At 35.9% G+C, this 18,552-nt stretch overlaps 1 protein-coding gene and 1 long non-coding RNA gene across 2 annotated transcripts in view; one reads left to right on the top strand and one right to left on the bottom strand.

The window, feature by feature from the left end:
• LOC149155517 (uncharacterized) overlaps positions 1-18,552 on the bottom strand; it is an 87,375-nt gene that overhangs the window by 66,725 nt on the left and 2,098 nt on the right. The window lies entirely within an intron of this gene.
• LOC149155518 (uncharacterized) lies at positions 493-973 on the top strand. Its single transcript, XR_016263050.1, has 2 exons — positions 493-568; positions 695-973. It is a non-coding gene; the product is annotated as an uncharacterized LOC149155518 (long non-coding RNA).

Raw genomic sequence — 18,552 nt, 5'->3', positions numbered from 1 at the left:
CTTAAATCGATAAGATTTGATACGTTCTTAAATCCATTGCTTTCTTTCTTGTTTTACTATTATTGTAGGGAGAATCCTTGGCGGCCATATCAGCTACAATGCGTATATATATAAATCTATATTCAAGGGTGCTTTGCTCTTGAGCATAGTGTGTTGTCGTCGATGATCCAGTGCAGGAATATGATATGAATAATTTGACTTGGGGTTTTTCAATGGATGCTCTGCTTCTCAACGACTATGGATGTATTCTCCCTGTATTGGGTCATAGTAGCGGCCTTAATACAAAACCCTTTTGGACTTTTAGTAGTCTATTGCCATAAAGGCTATTGTGTGCCTGGACCTTACTTATGGTGATGAAATCCTCTGTTTTAAGTTTTATGGGTTTTCACTCACCCACATGGGATGATGTTTTATGCTGAAGGGTGTTATTATGGTGATGAAATCCTCTGTTTTAAGTTTTATGGGTTTTTACTCACCCATTTTGAAATATAATTTGAAGGTAGCATTCTGACTATTGACAACGGAGTTTTTGAGGTTTTGGCTACAAACGGTGATACCCATCTTGGAGGTAGTCTGTCTGAAATCTGTCTGGCAGTTTTACATTACGACTGTGGCTATCATTGACTTTTTTGGTTGTCTTTTGAGCTTTGAACTTACTAGGATGTACATTACTGGGATGTACACTAATATGCAGGTGAGGACTTTGACCAAAGGATAATGGAATATTTCATCAAATTGATCAAGAAAAAGCACGGAAAGGATATTAGTAAGGATAACAGAGCGTTGGGCAAACTGAGAAGGGAAGCTGAGCGTGCTAAAAGAGCCTTGAGTAGCCAACACTAGGTCGAGTAGAGATCGAGTCTCTCTTCGACGGCATAGACTTTTCTGAGCCTCTTACAAGGGCTCGCTTTGAGGAGATGAACAATGACCTTTTTAGAAAAACCATGGGTCCTGTTAAGAAGGCCATGGATGATGCTGGTCTAGAGAAGCATCAGATTGATGAGATTGTTCTTGTTGGTGGAAGTACCCGTATTCTTAAAGTTCAGCAACTGCTCAAGGATTTCTTTGATGGCAAAGAGCCAAACAAGGGTGTAAACCCTGATGAGGCTGTTGCATTTGGTGCAGCAGTGCAAGGTAGCATTCTTAGTGGAGAAGGTGGAGAAGAAACTAAAGGTAAAGTAGGTCCACAGTTTCTGCATTTTATAATGTTCAGCTCTGAACAAATTTTTGGTTTTTTATCCAGTGATTTGAAATCTTGTTTCCCTTATTTATGTGCAGAAACACTTTTACTGGATGTGACTCCTCTAACCTTGGGTATTGAGACTGTTGGTCGAGTGATGACAAAGCTAATTCCAAGGAACACTATTATTCCTACAAATAAGTCTCAGGTGTTTACAACCTATCAAGACCAACAAACAACTGTGTCAATTTAGTTTGGTCTAAAATCTTTTATATCGTTCTTCTAAAAACTACCTGATGGGTTATTTCAATTTTTACAATAGCACAGGCATAGGGAGGATGATTGACTGAGTCATTTTCCTTTGCATGTCTTTGAAGGTGAATGAAGTTTAACAAAAGATTGTAGAGAACTTGGGAGATTTGAGCTCTCTGGAAATCCTCCGGCTCCAACGTTTGTTTCTATTCCTTTGTTCATGTTTCTGTTTTTGGTGAGTTGATTCTGGTGGACCGGCGAATCAAACCTGTAATATGGTGGTAGGGGAGTTCCTCAAATTGAAGTTACATTTTAAATGGATTCCAATGGTATCTTGAATGTTAGAGCAGAGGACAAGGGCACCAGAAAATCTGAGAAAATCACCATCACAAATGACAAAGGAAGACTAAGCTAAGAAGAAATTGAAAGAATGGTGAGAGAGGCCAAAGAGTTCGCAAAGAAGGACAAAAAGGTCAAGGAATGTATTGATGCCTGTAATGGTTTGGAAACATATGTTTTATAACATGAAAAACACAATTAACGACAAGGACAAGATTGCTAACAAAATCGACTCCGATGATAAGGAGAAAATAGATGCAGCATTTAAGGAGGCCCTCGAATGGCCGAAAAAGAACTAGTCAGTCGAGAAGGAAGATTACAAGGAGAAGCTCAAGGAAGTGGAGTCTGTTTGCAACCCTATTGTGACCAAAGTTTATCAACAATCAGGGGGATCATCCTCTGAAGGAAACAGTGATGATGATGATTCCAATGACAAACTTAAATGGGTGTTTTTCTTGTTGGATTTTGGTTTTGAGCAATATAAAACATTGTAGCCTGTAGGATGAAATTTGTGGCTGCAGAAAGCGCAAATAGTGTAGGATGAAATTGCTTCTGCAGAAAACAAATATTATCGATTTATTTTATCTGTTAGGACTAATGTAATAGTTGAACATTCAGACCAGTAAATCACCTATTAAAGGATGAGAAATCTGGCATCAAGATAATGCCAACAATTTCACACCTATTGGTGTTGTGGTGTACTTGGTGGAAAGGAATTCACTTGAGCTCTTCTCTGGAAAGGAACTATTTTGAGATCTTCTTTATGTGAATAATCATTTTTGGTATAATGATATTTTGTTCAATTTGTTGTTGCAATTTTGGCCATTTGATTGTCTAATTTTATGTTTTTAAATTTCCATTCAAAAGAATGCAACAATCTGTGTTTTTAGTTTTTTGGAATATACGGAAAGAATGTAGTTGGTTCAATGCAACAATTTGTGTTTTTAACTTTTTGGAATCTATGGAAAGAATGCAGTGGGTTTAGTGTGGGTTAATTTACATATCATATTTGCTTTTGTTATGGGCTAATTTACTTATCATATTTTTATTCGGCCATCATAAGTACATTGCGGGAATTAACAAAGAATAGACCATAGTAGTGTAGTATGTCTCTAAAACCATTTGGCTTCTATAGGTCTCTAAGACCATTTGGCAAGAGTCGAAGACCAATTTTCCCCACATAAATATTATTATGCTCGAAGGTATTATGTTGTTGCCTGCTGGAAGGTATTATGTTGTTCAAGGTGATCAGTCAACAACGATGAACGATACAATGAACGATGTGTGCTTCAAAATATCCATTAAGCTCTCACATTTGGAAACCAATATACAAATGCGTTCCTTGTCCAGTTTAAAAAACCTTTACAATTTTTCCAATTTAAAAAACATCCATTAAGCTCTCACACTTGGAAACCAAAACCAATGTACAAATGCATTCCTTGTCCAATTTAAAAAACCTCTACAACTTTTCCAATTAAAAAAAACAAAACCAATGTACAAATGCGTTCCTTGTCCAATTTAAAAAACCTCTACAATTTTTCCAATTTAAAAAACAACCTATCGGTATGTTTTGCACCTTTTGGGGCAATTGCAAATAATAATTAGTTAGGCCGATAGAACTTCTTTTGAATCAGTTCATCGTCTACCTTTTTTTTGTGCTGGTTACATCTGTCAGTTCATCGTGTACCTTTTTGTTGCGCTGGTTACATCAGCCTTGAATGCGATGAATATGAAGTTTAAAACACGATGTTTTATGTCAACCATAATGACAGATTTTTTTTGTGCAACCATTTGTTGTGCTAGTTACATCGATCTTGAATGCAATGAATACAAAATTTAAAACACGATGTTTTATGTCAACCATAATGACAGATTGCTGACAGATTGTGCGAGACAACTCTAATTTAAGAAAGCAGTTAGGCAAACACGTCTTCCCTGCTAACTATGAGACATTAATGACTAAATCGCACCTCATCATCATTTTCTCATGGTAGTCTTTAATTTCTCATTATGGGCTTTGATTAGAATCTCACACATGTCAATCTCACATGCTCCTCTCCCTTTTCTCATGGTAGTCTTTAATTTCTCGTTATGGACTTTGATTAGAATCTCATGTCAATCTCACACGCTCCTCTCCCTGGGGACTCTTCTTCTCATTCCTTTCAACACACTCTACTTCTCATTCCTTTCAACGCAACAAAATGAAGTAATTTGGCCAGGCTCGAACCTCCTAAGACTGTAGACACAGGTTTCGTATTTAAACTTCTAGGTAGGAATGGTCGGACGTTTTTAATTTCAATTCTGTGATTATGATTTTATTTTAAACTTCTAGGAGAAGGATAAAGGAAATGAAAAAAGGGTCAAGATCAAGTGCAATGAAGCTCAAAATAAGCACTGAACGTCTATGATGTTGGCAAAGTACAAGTTGATAAAAGGAAAATACCAAAGGAATTAAAAAAACCGGCAAGATCAAGTACAATGGAGCTCAAAATAAGCACTGAATGTGTAGAGTTTTGATAATAATTTTAACCGTCGTCAAGATCAAGCATAATGTAGCTCAAAATAAGTGCTTACTATCTAGAATTTTGAGAATAATTATACTCGGCCTTTAATCTACGACATATGTAGAGGCGGTCTTGAATATGACAGAACTTACTTCAAGTTAATGAACGAACTTACTTAGGGTTAATTAACGAAATTACAGGTTCCTAATATGAATGATCCCTTCATTGCAGGTTCCTGAAAAATATGTAATTGGAAAATCATAAACTTTCAATAAAATAATAATTTAGTAACAAAATTAAACTTATAAAATTAAATGACATACATTACAAACAAACAAACAAAAAATTGTCATACTTAAAATATCATTGTCTTAAAATTAATTTGAAATATACAATATTACATAAAAACAATCAATTATTATAATTATAATGGATTATATTAAATATCGTTTTGGGATTCAACTGCGTTAAGTAAGTCATTCACGTATGACCATTTCCATGAGAGGTAGTCGTAACTGACTAATTTCTCATGATTTTTGAATAGTTCACTTAGCACTCATTGCATCGGGTGATGCTCACAGGGGTGAAGAAGTGGGATTGAAACTAGTGAAATGAATCACATAGCATCAATCATCACTTCCGGGGCTTGCACCCGGTAACCAGGATTTCCCAGGAGGTCACAAGCAAGCTAAGTGGGCTTGATTGTGGGGAAAACTCCACAGTTAAGTGCGCTTGAGCCAGAGGAGTTCTGGGATGGGTGACCTCCTGGGAAGTCCTGGTTACCGGGTGCAAGCCCCGGAAGTGATGATTGATGCTATGTGATTCATTTCACTAGTTTAGAACCCACTTCTTCACCCCTGTGAGCATCACCCGATGCAATGAGTGCTAAGTGAACTATTCAAAAATCATGAGAAATTAGTCAGTTACGACTACCTCTCATGGAAATGGTCATACGTGAATGACTTACTTAACGCAGTTGAATCCCAAAATGATATCTAATATAATGCACTGCGTAAACCCCCATACTATAATGGATTAATTTCAATTAAAAATTACAATTTTATATTTATTAAAATTATAGATTAATATATAATTATAAAAATAAATATCATATAATTCAATATAAAAAGTTAAATTTCTTAAAAAAATTGATATATTTAAATTAATTTGAAATACACACTATTATAATATAATAATAATAATAATAATATCCATTTTTAAGGTCACAACCAAGCCAGACACCAAATTGGTGTATGAGGACCCCTTGTTTATGGGACAAGGGACCCACCTCCGCACAACGATTTCACTGCTAAGTCTACGAAGGCATACATACTCTACCCCCCTCTGGTTTTGAACATGTGACCTCTTAGGAGGAAACACATGCTCTTAACCATTAGGCCCACTCAAGATGTATTGCCAAGTAAAAAGATATTATAAAAATATACTAACATTTATTATATTCCAACATTTAAATTAAAACTTTTTTTTTAAATGGATAGTTCAACTTACGATTTTCAATTTAAAATTAAAGATTTTAACTTCATACAATAAAATGCAAATGTTTGATTTCATGTTTTATTGATGATGATGATGGTTAACGTCCACTGAAACCAAACTTTCCATTACACACCTCCCAAATGCCTCTTACAGTAATGAGGATGTTAGACTTTAAGCTTCTCAATATTGCCAAACTGACATGTTTCCAATTGTGGCCATTCAATTTTATTATAAAATTTAGAATAAAGATTTCTTAGTTTTTGGAATTGCGTTGTGATGTGTGCCTCTAACATCTCCCACATTGCTTGCATGCCACATCTTATGTATAAAGCATGGCCGGCTAATATGCTACCCACGGATAAAATAAAAACATATAATTAATTTTATCCGATCCATTCCATTCCATTGTTGGTTTTTCATTTGATTTGGTTGTGTTGCTGTTTTTTTTCTTAAAGGGGATGTTTAGGAAAAGTAGGGTTTCTTTTTAGCTTATTTTTTATTTTATTTAACATGTCTCTAAAATTGGATTCTTATTTTTATATAGTTTATTAAAAACAATTATTTAAATTTAAAAATATATAAATGATTAATATTAATATTTTCTTTTCTTTTATTTATTTATAAATATTAATATAAAAAAATTAATTTGATATATCAATTCCAATAGTTAAATATTATAAATTATAAACAAAATCTTCCACCTTTGGTTTATTTATGGTTAGTCTAATTAGTTAAAATTTTCAAAACTGTTCAATAGCAAGTTTACCTAATTATTAAATAATTATTTTCAATCATTAATATATTGGGGAAAGTTCTTTTCCCTTTGCTAAAATTTTGTCATGTTGATATTTCCAATATTTAATTTATTATTAAAAAATAATTTTAATTTGGGTGAAAAAAATGTGTTCCTATAATATTTTTTTTTTGTAAGCTAAGGCGGTACTCTATTTTTTCCATTACTGAAATCAAAAAACATTACAGATATAGACAGGTCTCAACCCGCCCATAAGGGAAACCGGGTTTCTTGACCATCTGAAGTTTTTAAAAGCCATCCAATAAAAGTATATTACCAGTCTATCTATCCACGCAAAATACCCATCTACTCTTACTATAATCAAACTGTTTTTCCTCTGAGTCATTAACATCTAAGATTCCAAAAAACAAAATAGAAATATATAAAAACCTTCTTGCAACAGCTCCATCTTCTACTGGTTCATTGCAGCTTCCTTTGGTTCTTTTTCCACCTTTACTCCTATACCGCTCGCTTGCATTAGCTTCAGAATCTCATCCATCTTTCTGTCTTGCATAAGTAGAGTGACCTGGATATTCTTCAATTCCTTTTTCAGGGTGGGGATTCCTTGGGCCAATTCAACCATTTCCATGGCCACCTGCTCCATTGCTTTGGCCAATAACTGCTTCATTCCCCAATAAACATGTAACGATTGTTTATACAGTGACATTCGTCCTCTCGTATGCCCCGGATCAGGGAGGAACTGCTCCCAATCTTCCATTTCAGGATCTGAAATCTCCTGCATAGCTTCTTCCTCTAAATGATCAATAATCCTTCTAATATTCGGATTTGTATCATGGTGGTACGCTGCTTCTGCTTCCTGGAGTTTTTTCCTCATATCTTTCTTGCCTCTCTTTCTGTCTCTGCCTTCACTAGCTGCTCCCTCCTCATATTCCAATCTCACATTCCTACTCCCTCGACCGCCTCGTCCTCCAATCCGCCCTCTCCCTCTCTGATTACCGCGTCCTTGCGTTCCTCTGTTCCTTCCTCGTGCAGCAACCTTCTCTTGTTCGTCATCTTCCTGACTCTTATCCTCTTCTTCTCGGTCTCCCTTTTCCGACTCATGCCCCTTCCACTTCTCTTCTTTTCTATACGCTGTTCGTTGGGGCTCCTCGTCTAAGATAAAATTCAGGATATCAAACTCTTCCTCCGACTCGTCCGGGATAGTAAAATAAATCTTCTGCAAGACCTCCTCCATCGTACTCTTTCCTTTCTCTGCTGGAGTTGCCGCCTTACTCCTCGTCCACCTACCTGCTCCCCTGTCTTGGTTTTCCGCCATCTTACTTGCCTTCGTTAGTTTGAATTTCCTACTGCTCGCTGTCAATATGCTTTGGTTCTCTCCTGGTATCTCCCTTTGCTTCGTTCGTTTGTATGCAGGCCCTATATGATTCCTGCTCTACCACCTTTCCTTCTTGAAACTTCCTTGTCGCCTGCCTTCGTCATTAATACCCACTCCATATGCTCTATCATGATGGGAAACAATCACGATCTCGCTGACGACTCCCCTTCTCCTCCTCGGTACCTTAGCCATTTTTCGCCTTGGGATGATCATCCTTCCCATGGGTTGATTGATCCATTCTGATCGATCATTGATTATCCTGTCTTTTCCACTCCTTCCCATAATCTGGAGGCGTCTAATTATACCTTTCCTGTGCAGTCGCTTCATTATGATCCTGACTTAATACATTTTTTAATTCGCTCCACCTCGGATCATCCTGTAATAATGTCCAGCTACCATCCACTACCCTGTTCGGTCCTTCACTTCCCCAATTTGCCAATAGATCAGCTGCGCGGTTTCCATTTCTCAATATGTGGTTTATTATCGTATATTCTATCCTACTCAGCAGTCCCTCAATATCCTGTAGGATCCCTGCTGTCCTCCAACTCTTCGTTACATGATCCCAGCTCTTCCCATCCCGTAATTTCTTTAGCATATCAATCGTAATTTGGGAATCTCCTTCGATTTCAAGGTTCATATACCCATTTCTAACTGCTATCCGGAGTCCATGGTGCACTGCCCACAATTCCACTTCGTTGTTCGTCATCTCCCCTCCCCATTCAGCATACATCCACCGTGTATCACCTCTGTTATCCCTGAAAATGCCTCCCAAACCTGCTTGTCCCGGGTTACCCTTTAAGGCCCCGTCGAAGTTTAATTTGACCCGTCGATCACCAGGAAGCCTAAAATAGTTGGGGCTCTGTATGCCATTTCTGATCTTCCGCTCTGCATTAGGATAGATCATCTGAAATTCCATATTCAGTTTGGAGACGATTCTCTACTCCTCCGGGTTCAACCTCCAATCCTCTTCCTCCCACACTTCCGACAAGACTGTTTCTTTAATCGACCTACATATTTCACCCCAAATTCTCGATTCTTGACAGCTTTTATCCCTAAAGATTTGTCGATTTCGCTCTTTCCAAATCGCCCATATTACAAAACATATCGCCAGGTTCCATATTCTCCTTACGACTTTACTTTGGAAATTCCCCTTTCCCCATTGGAGCAGAGTGTTCCTGATACTGTCTGGATCCCTTTTTGTCATACCAAAGAGCACCCTAATTTCTTCCCACAGGCTCTGAGTATATAAACATTTGTTCAACAAATGCTCCTGAGTTTCTATTTCCTTACTACAGAGATTACATCTTGATGGTCCATTCATTCCTCTTTTCTGAATATTGTCCCATGTTAGGATCCTCCCTCTGCACACCAGCCATACGAAAAATGTTACTTTTGGCCACCATTTTCCTTCCCAAATCTTTTTCCATTCCATTGGTTCCTCCTCTCTTTCCTCTTGTGTTTCCCAGTAATATGCTTCTTTTACTGTGAACATGCCCTTCATCGCTTTACCCCAACGCAGTATATCCTTACCTTCTCTGATCTTGATTTTCCACGATTCTATTTCTCTGTTATACGCTTGCCCAACCTCCTGACTTATATTATCATCCCATTCCTCCGGTCTTTTCCAAACTCTCCATATGTCGTTTAATTCTTCTCTTTTCCAATAGTCCCTCACATGTTCCATGCCTACTCTTTTCGCTTTCTCTTGGACTTCGTGAAGAGCTTGGATCCTATCCATATGACCACGTTGTTGCCAACCGTCCTCCCAAAATCTTGCTGAGCTTCCTTCACGGATTTCCCAAAAGGCAAGGTTCCTAACTATATCCCTGTTCCTACTTGCTAAATCCCAGATCTGTGATCCTCTTGGAGTTTCCTCTATTCTTAAACGCCCTTCGGTTGTATTAGGCATGCCATATTTTTGATTCCATATTCGTTTCCACACATCAGTTCCCCCCTGGACCCATCTCCACCATAGTTTCGCCCCTAGAACCTTATTTACAATTTCACGGTCTCTTACTCCCAGGCCTCCTTCTTCTTTCCTCATAATTACATTCTTCCATGAAACCAGAGTCCATTTCTTCTGTTGCTTGGGACCCCCCCATAGAAATTTTCCGAATATTTCTCTCATTTTAACAAAAACTCCTTTGGGAGCAGCCATAATGGACAGGTGATATATGGGGATAGATAATAAGACCGATTTTAAAAGGACGATTCTGCTTGCAATATTCAACAATCTGAACGACCAACTAGCTAATCTTTTCCTGATTTTTTCCAACAAATTCTGCCAATTTTTTATCCGGTTAGGGTTTATATCCAGTTGGATACCCAAATACTTCGTGGGTAACTCACCCTTTCTAAAACCTAGAACACTGGTTAAATGATTTTTGATAGACTCAGGCGAATTAAATATGAAAGTACAAGATTTATCATTATTAATCTCCATACCTGATGCGTTCATGAAGGCTTCTAAGACCTGCTTGAAATTCCTCACCTCCTTCAGCGACGCTTCTCCAAATAACATCGAATCATCAACAAACTGTTGATGTGTGATGATCAGATTATTCCCCCACAACCTTATTCCTTTGATTCTCCGTTCACTTACTTCCTTTTTGAGTTTTCTACTTAATCCTTCCATAGCCAAGATAAATAAGAACGGAGAAATTGGGTCCCCCTGCCTAATTCCCCTGGTAGCATTAAACGTATCTGTAGGAATACCATTGACCAAAATTGAAAAATTCGGAGTAGAGATCATGCTGACTATCCATGCTATCCACCTGCTCTCAAAACCATAAGCTTCCAAAACCGCTCTGAGATAGTTCCAGTTCAATCGATCATAGGCCTTGGATAAATCCAACTTCATTAGCATCCCTCTCTGTTTTTTCACCTTTAGGGAATGTATCACCTCCTGAGATACCACTATACCATCCAGGATTTGCCGACCCTCCACAAATCCAGTCTGTTCAGGCGCAATTAAGTTAGGTAGGAGAGGTTGTTCCTATAATATTAAAATTTAACGCTTAATCTCTTTGTTCATCTCTCAATTTCTAATGTCATATTAGTTAGTAAATAATATAAAAGATTAAAAAAGAATTTTTGTTTGCTCTCCTTAAAATTTAAATTTGGAAAACAAAAATGTGATTTTAAAAGTTATAGAGAGACTTTAAAAGTAATTATAAGCACCAAATTTATTTTATTCCTTATTATTAAAAAAAAAAAAACAAACGAACAAAGGTTTATTTGGGAAAAGTAAGAGAGTATTTTTTTATTCCTAAAGATAGGAGTTATCAAATTTTATTATAATTGTTTAACTTTATTATAATGGTTGGAATAAAATAAGATATAAAGGTGAATTCAAAGTTTCAAGAAAGTAATAAAGTTATTTAAATATAATTTTTTAAAAGGTATAAAGTTAAAAATATTAAAAAGGTTTCTTTTAAAACCTTAAAATTATCTTTAAAAAAAAATGGACACTAGTAATGGAAAATTTCCTAAAATTTGTAGTAAATTTGTTAGTGCAATATTGAAAATCAAAGGATCACTTGTAGTAAGAGGTATTATCATCTCTATCGATCTTACTCAGTATAATAATTATGTTAACACTAAATGTGCTAACCAATTAGTGATTCATGAATCAAATATAATTGATGTGATTTTTTTTGAAACAAGTAACAAAAAATATGACATAAGCAATCTACAACTAAGTATTGGGGATGGAACTTGTATCTCGCAATTCACCGTTAAAACCTTATTTTGTGACGATAGTGATTTAATTACGGATTCACCCTGGATGGAATCTCTAGGGTCCTTCACCCTAAATATGAAGAAGAATTTTTTAACATTTTCCTACAAAAAGAAAAAAATAACATTATAGGACATTACATTGAAATCAAATTCAGTAATTCCATAATAAGTAAAAGATGTCTCAAAAGTAATTATTCAAGAAAACCATAAGGTACTACAAAATATGCAAAAGAAAATTGAAAATATTATCGCAGACATAAACAAAGAAGTTACTCGCCTCAAGGACCACAACAAGAAATTATTGACGCAAATTAAGAAACTTAAAAACTATAAGAGATCATTGAAAAACAAATTAGAAGAACTTATCACAAAAAAAGCATCAAAGTCTTCAGACATAATAGTCCAAGTTGACGAAAAATAATGAATATTGATCCATTCAATACCACAATGCAAGATGATGAAAAACCAGTGGAAGTAAAAACATATTCAGATGTTGCAGTTCAAATGACGAAAATTTCAAGTGAAAATCCAGTGATTAACTACACAACTTTAGTAGCTAAAGGAACCATATACTTCAAGTGAATCAAAAAAGTGACATTAACAAGTTAAGGGGAAATCATATCACAAGAACTCCTTATCGACATCTGAATCACAAGAGCAAACAACTCAAGTAGTCTACATATTTGTCTCACTCAGAACAAAAACAACAAACTTATGTTTTGAAGAGAACTAATATTAGTGCAAATTAGTCTTGGAATCAAAATTCACACAAGGTATCCGATAACCACAAGATTCCACAAAAAAATAGTTTAGGATGGTCAGATCCCTTTTCAATTCAACAATTTTATTTATCACTCCACGAATCTATCATCTTGTATCGAAGATGAAAAATCGAAGAATTCTAAATGTTGTGAATACATTACAAGACAAAGCTTTCTCAAGAGGAAGACAATGTTATATATATATGAATGATGATTAATTAGTGATTAGTGTAAAAGAAGCATGTCTCTAAGGACATGACCATTCATAAAGGGGCACTCGCTTGGGTATATAAGTGGACCTCATTTGTAACAATTTCATATCATCTCATATCTTTTGCACATTCTTATATAAATGTATTTATCTTATCATATATATTTATATATTTCATATCTTCTGAGTATTATGTTGAGTTTATGAACATTGTTCATAAAACTTTTTATTAAATGTTCTCAATATTTGATAAATAAAACATTTAAATTAACCTTTTATTAAAATGCATTTAATGAGTTTTCAATATTAGATATTTGTGATAAAGATTGAAATTTGAAATCCAATTTATGTGATAAATTTTATATTTTAAACCAATTTACACTGTAATTTATATGTTAAATTTTACATTTTAAACCAATTTATAAAAGTATGTACATTTATAATATTTAATAAAAACAAATTATGTGATTAGATATGTTCACTAAAAGCATTGAGGAGAATTGACCATATAACCACCCAATAACAAAATACTTTAAATTATTTCTTATGAATTTTAATATTTAATAATTATAATATCTATATCACTTTTATAAAATAATAATTAATAAAATTCAATATTTAAAATGAAAATTAAAAATGTATTATTTAATATTTATGATTAACATTAAATTTTCAAATTCAACTTAATTGTTAAATTTCACATTTAAACCCATTTAGAAAACCTATTTTACATTTCAACAAAATTTGATCATAAATATTGTTAGTACTACTTTACCACCTCAAACTCTCAAACTCTATCCCTTCTAAGTTTAGAATGATTTGAGTAATATAACTCTATCCCTGCTTATGTCATTTAAATCAGTGGTGGTTCATAATGATTTGATTAATATTAATATATTCTCCATATTCAGGTGTAGCATTTAAATCATTACTTTTATCACGACTGGAATAAAATTAATAATAAATTTTTATTTCCCTAACATTGATAATATATATCCAAAAAAAAACAACAATTGAAATATTCTTATTAATTCATGGAATAAATCACATCTAAATATATAGTCAATTTTAGATTTTAGACTTGATAATAGTATTTTCTTTCGGGTTAATCACTTTTTGAGATTTGGTTGACGTTTCGAACCAACTAACATGGTTCATCCTCGGGACAGGTAAAAAAATCAAACTTCGCAATTGCATCCATGCCTAAAATTAGCCGTTGTAAACTATGCCCGGAATTAACTGTTGCAAACTAGCTGTTATGAGCTAGTCGTTAGGGAAGGTTGTTAAGAAATTTGTTAATGGAATATAAATTAAAAGTGTGTATATATATATATATATATATATATATATATATATATATATATATATATATATATATACCCTTAATGTATTATTATATTATAATCCTTTCTCATTTTAATAGGTTTAATATTTAAAAATAAATAAAAAAATTTAATTTATATCTCATTAATAAATTTCTTAACATCATTTCTGAATAGCTATCTCACGGCTAGTTTACCATGGCTATTTCATAACGGTTAATTCCGCGCATGGATGTTTCTCTGCTATTTAAACAATTGCAAAGATTGGTTTTTTCACCTTTGTCCTGAGTATGAATTACATTAATTGGTTCAAAACCATTTACCAAATCTAAAAATTATGATTAATCCGGAAACAAAAAAAAAAAAAAAACAAACAAACAAACTATTATCAATATAATCAATGTATTAAATATCAAATACACTTGCATGATACACTTGGATGCAACCTCGAATCTCCGGAGCATATCAGGATAGGATGGATTTGTGCACGAAATTAGAAATTCCATGGTTGATTGAATGAGATTTCTTTGGTTTCATCACCTAACAACTATGTTGATAGCGACCTAGATTTCTTACTACAAAGGAAGACCCTCGACCTTCAATCTCTCACCATTCATAAGCCACAGGGTTCTGGGTCACCTATAATAAGCCCTTCCTCTGCTAGGAATATAACTGTTAGGCGCACCCATAACAGAGGTAGCAGACATTTCAGGGGTCGCCCTCGTCAAACTCATACAACCCTAACTAATTCGTCGTCCCTCATTGATATTCCCATTTCATCACCTATCTCTCCCAGGGCACTTAGAGCATGCATGCCCTCTACTAGGCCTAAATGAATTCTATCCTCTCCTTGAATATTAGGGGTTTGGGGGCCCTTCCAAAATTCCTCGCCCTAAAAGAGCTTTTTCTCTCATCTCGTTCTAATATTATTCTCATTCAAGAATCAATGCACTCTGCATCACAAACTATTGAATACTTTCGGAGGATGCTTCCAACATGGTACATTGTGGCTACTGACGCCACAGGTAGGTCTAGGGGTTTAGCAGCTTTTTGGGATCCCCGATGGGAAAATCTGAAGGCCTTTTCCTATTCGGCGAGCATTTTCCTGGTAGGAAGCATAAGAGGTATACCGAGAAGGACACACATCCTTAATGTATACGCTCCTTCCAAGGAACAGGAGCATTTCTGGGATATTGTGGAGGCATCTGGGATCCTTCATTCATCTTCTCTTATTTTGGCAGGGGATCTTAACTGTACCACAGGGATAGAAGAGTTGTGGGGGCAATCCAGGATGGTGGATAAGATGGCACAAAAGCTTAGAGACATTATTTTTTATCATAATTTAGTAGACATTTGTCCACCAAAAAATGCTCCCACCTGGGACAATGGAAGAAGTGGTAATAATTATATAGCAAAGAGACTTGACTGATTTCTTATACAAGATAATATGGTGGAAAAGATGGGGGATGTAAGATCCCACATTATTGAAAACTACATCTCAGATCACTGCCCAATCACACTCTTCTGGTGCAATGCTGATATAAGAGTTGGTTTGTCGTTTAAGTTTAATAGAGTTTGGCTCGAAGACACAGGCTTCGACTCTCTTGTCCGAGTACACTGGCTCGAAGAAAAGGATATAGAGGATGGCCTTACTCTCACAAAAAGGTTTATAAACAGGCTTCGAAACCTCAAAGCAGTGGTAAAAAGATGGGAGCGGAAGAAGAAGGTGAGCCTGAGACAGGAGCTGACAGAAATAGGAGGCCTTAAAGCCACTACATAGCTTAATGGCCACCCACTCCCCATCTGCCGAAGTAAGGGAACAGATCCATGCCCTCGAGTTGAAAAAGAAGAATATTCTCCAAATAAGGGAGACCACATGGCGCTTGAAGAGCAGAGCTACTTGGATCCGTGAAGGGGACAAAAATACTAAGTTTTTCCATCGATTTGCCAATCATAGAAGGAAATTAAACACAATTTGGCAAATAGTAGATGGCGAAAGGAATTGTTTTAATAAACAATTAGAAATCACTACCCTAGCAGCATCACATTTTCAACATGCTTATAAAAGAATGAATTTGGAGGATGTGGATTCATAAGTCTGGGTAGTAAATGAATATCCTACAATGTTTAATGAGGAGGACAACCTCGATCTATTTAAGGCGATTACGGTGTAGGTATTGACCTGGGCCATCAAATCGATGAAAGGGGACAAAAGCCTGGGCCTAGACAGATGGACTGTGGAATTCTTTATCCACTTCATTGACATCTTTCAGAAGGACCTTCTAAATTTGATAGAAGAATCTAGAACTAAGGGAACTATACATCCTCATTTAAATTCTACCTATATTACTCTTATTCCAAAGAAGACAGAGGCTGCCACCTTTGTTCATTATCCAAGATAATTGCCATCAGGATCAAGGCTTCATTATCAACATTCATTTCTCCAGAGAAATATGGCTTTCTAAGCAATATAATAATCCATGATGCAGTGGTAGTTGCTCAAGAATGCATGCACACTATCAAGACAAAAAGATGAATGCAGCAGTTATGAAGGTGGACCTCAAAAAGGCTTATGACTGTTTAGACTAAGGTTATCTGAGAATGGTCCTCCATAAAATAGGCATAAGAACAAATATGGCAGAATGGATAATGGGATGTGTTACGACAGTCCAGTATGTTGTGGTAATAAATGGGTACCCATCAAGGTTCTTTGGTGCAGGCAGGGGACTTAGACAGGGGTTCGCTTTGTCCCCCCTACTCTTCATACTGGCGATGGATGGCCTAAGTTTGATCATCAAAAAAGCAGTGACTACAGGACAGTTTGAAGCGCTAAAAATTAGCAGTCATATTTCTATTTCTCACAGTTTCTTTGTAGATGATATCATGTTGATGGGTATGGTCAACAGACTTAAATGGTTCGCACTGTCTTTAATTTTTAAGAAGTTTGGAAGAGAAACTGGCCTTGTTCTAAATGAACACAAATCTATCATACTATATGGGTCATGCAACCTGGATGATATCATCTATATTTAGAGGAATTTTGGGGTCAAAGCAGAGAACTTGGACACTGGAATGAAATATCTGGGATACCACCTAAAGCCTGGGAACTACAAAAATGTAGATTGGATGTGGCTCGTGGATAGATTCCACTCGAGAATTAATGGATGGGAACACTGATGTTTATCAATGGGAGGTCGTATCGCTCTCACTCAGCCAATACTCACACTATTGGGGGTCTATTGGGCTCACCTGTTCTGCATCCCGTAACTGATTATAAACTCACTCAATCGCATAATGGCAAACTACATTTGGTCAGGGGCAAGAAAAAGTTTTAAATATTATCTGGTCAAATTGGATAGGATCACAAGACCAAAGAATTTGGGCGGATGGGGTATCATAAATGTCAAAATTTTTGGTTGGGCACTGCTTTTAAAATTACTATGGCGAGGAATTACCAGCAATGGCATATGGGGTAAATTGATCTAGTTCAAGTACTTGAAGAATAAGGACTTTACCTGTTGGATGAGACAGGGATCAATTGGGAAAAAAATCGGATCCAAGATATGGAACAGCTTCAATAAGATGATCCGTGAATGGAGTAGCAATATTCCAATTTGGTTGGACCCCATCCATCTGAACCTCACAGGATAGTACGAACTGGAATGGAGGCAGCTTGTAAAATCATTAAAAGGCGCAAGCATATGTTATGACAACAAAGGGGATTGTATTTCCTGGGTGGGAAAAAAGAAGAAATCCGGAGAGATTGAAGTGGCGGATTGCTATTTCAAATTGTGTATGAAGGAGCTATAGATTTCGGACAAATGTTGGTTCTATAAGTTTTGGCAAACAAATATTCCCATAAAGATTATCATTTTCCTATGGTTAACATGGTAGAATAAGAACCTTACATGGGAAAATTTGCAAAAGAGGAATCAACATGGACCTGGGATATGCTACCTATGTAGGAAAGAAGGAGAGGATAATTGCCATTTATTCTTACATTGTCCAAGCTCTATTAGCATCTAGAAGCACTTCACTACCAATAAGAAGATACCATACATTCATTTTAATACAATTGACGAATGTTTAAAATGGTGGAGTACACAACGCTCCAATTGGAGATCACTCTCACTGGATGTCTTCTGGGAGATCTGGAAAGGCCACAATCACATGATCTTTGGAACTAGAAGATGGAGAGAAGACTTGATTTGTGAGTACATAGAACAGTGGACCAAATCGGATCAGGGAGCTGGCACCAAGCAAAAAGAAAAGGAAGATAAAGGGATGGTACAGGATATCAACTACCCAGTTGGTTTTTTTGATGGGGCATCACAAGGAGGGAGATGCGGATGTGGAATTTGGTTAAAGGTTTCGGAAGATCAAGAATTCTGGATACACTGGAATGCGGGAGAGGGGACAAGTATGAAAGCCGAAGCAATTGCCTTGTGGGGGCTATTATGGATTACCAAATTTTTGGATATCCCACAAATACAAATCTATGGAGATTCCAGATGTATTGTAGATCACATTTTGGGGAAGAATAATATCCAACAAAACTCCCTACAAGGCTGGTTGAACCACATTCAAAGCCTATGGATCACTCTTCAACAATCTTC

The sequence above is a fragment of the Pinus tabuliformis genome, chromosome 9 (assembly GCF_031772625.1).
Source record: "Pinus tabuliformis cultivar Carrire ecotype Pingquan chromosome 9, CPIR1, whole genome shotgun sequence".
Lineage (NCBI taxonomy): Eukaryota > Viridiplantae > Streptophyta > Pinopsida > Pinales > Pinaceae > Pinus > Pinus tabuliformis.
Note: the sequence above shows the minus strand (reverse complement) of the source record. Positions and strands in the feature narration are given on the sequence as shown.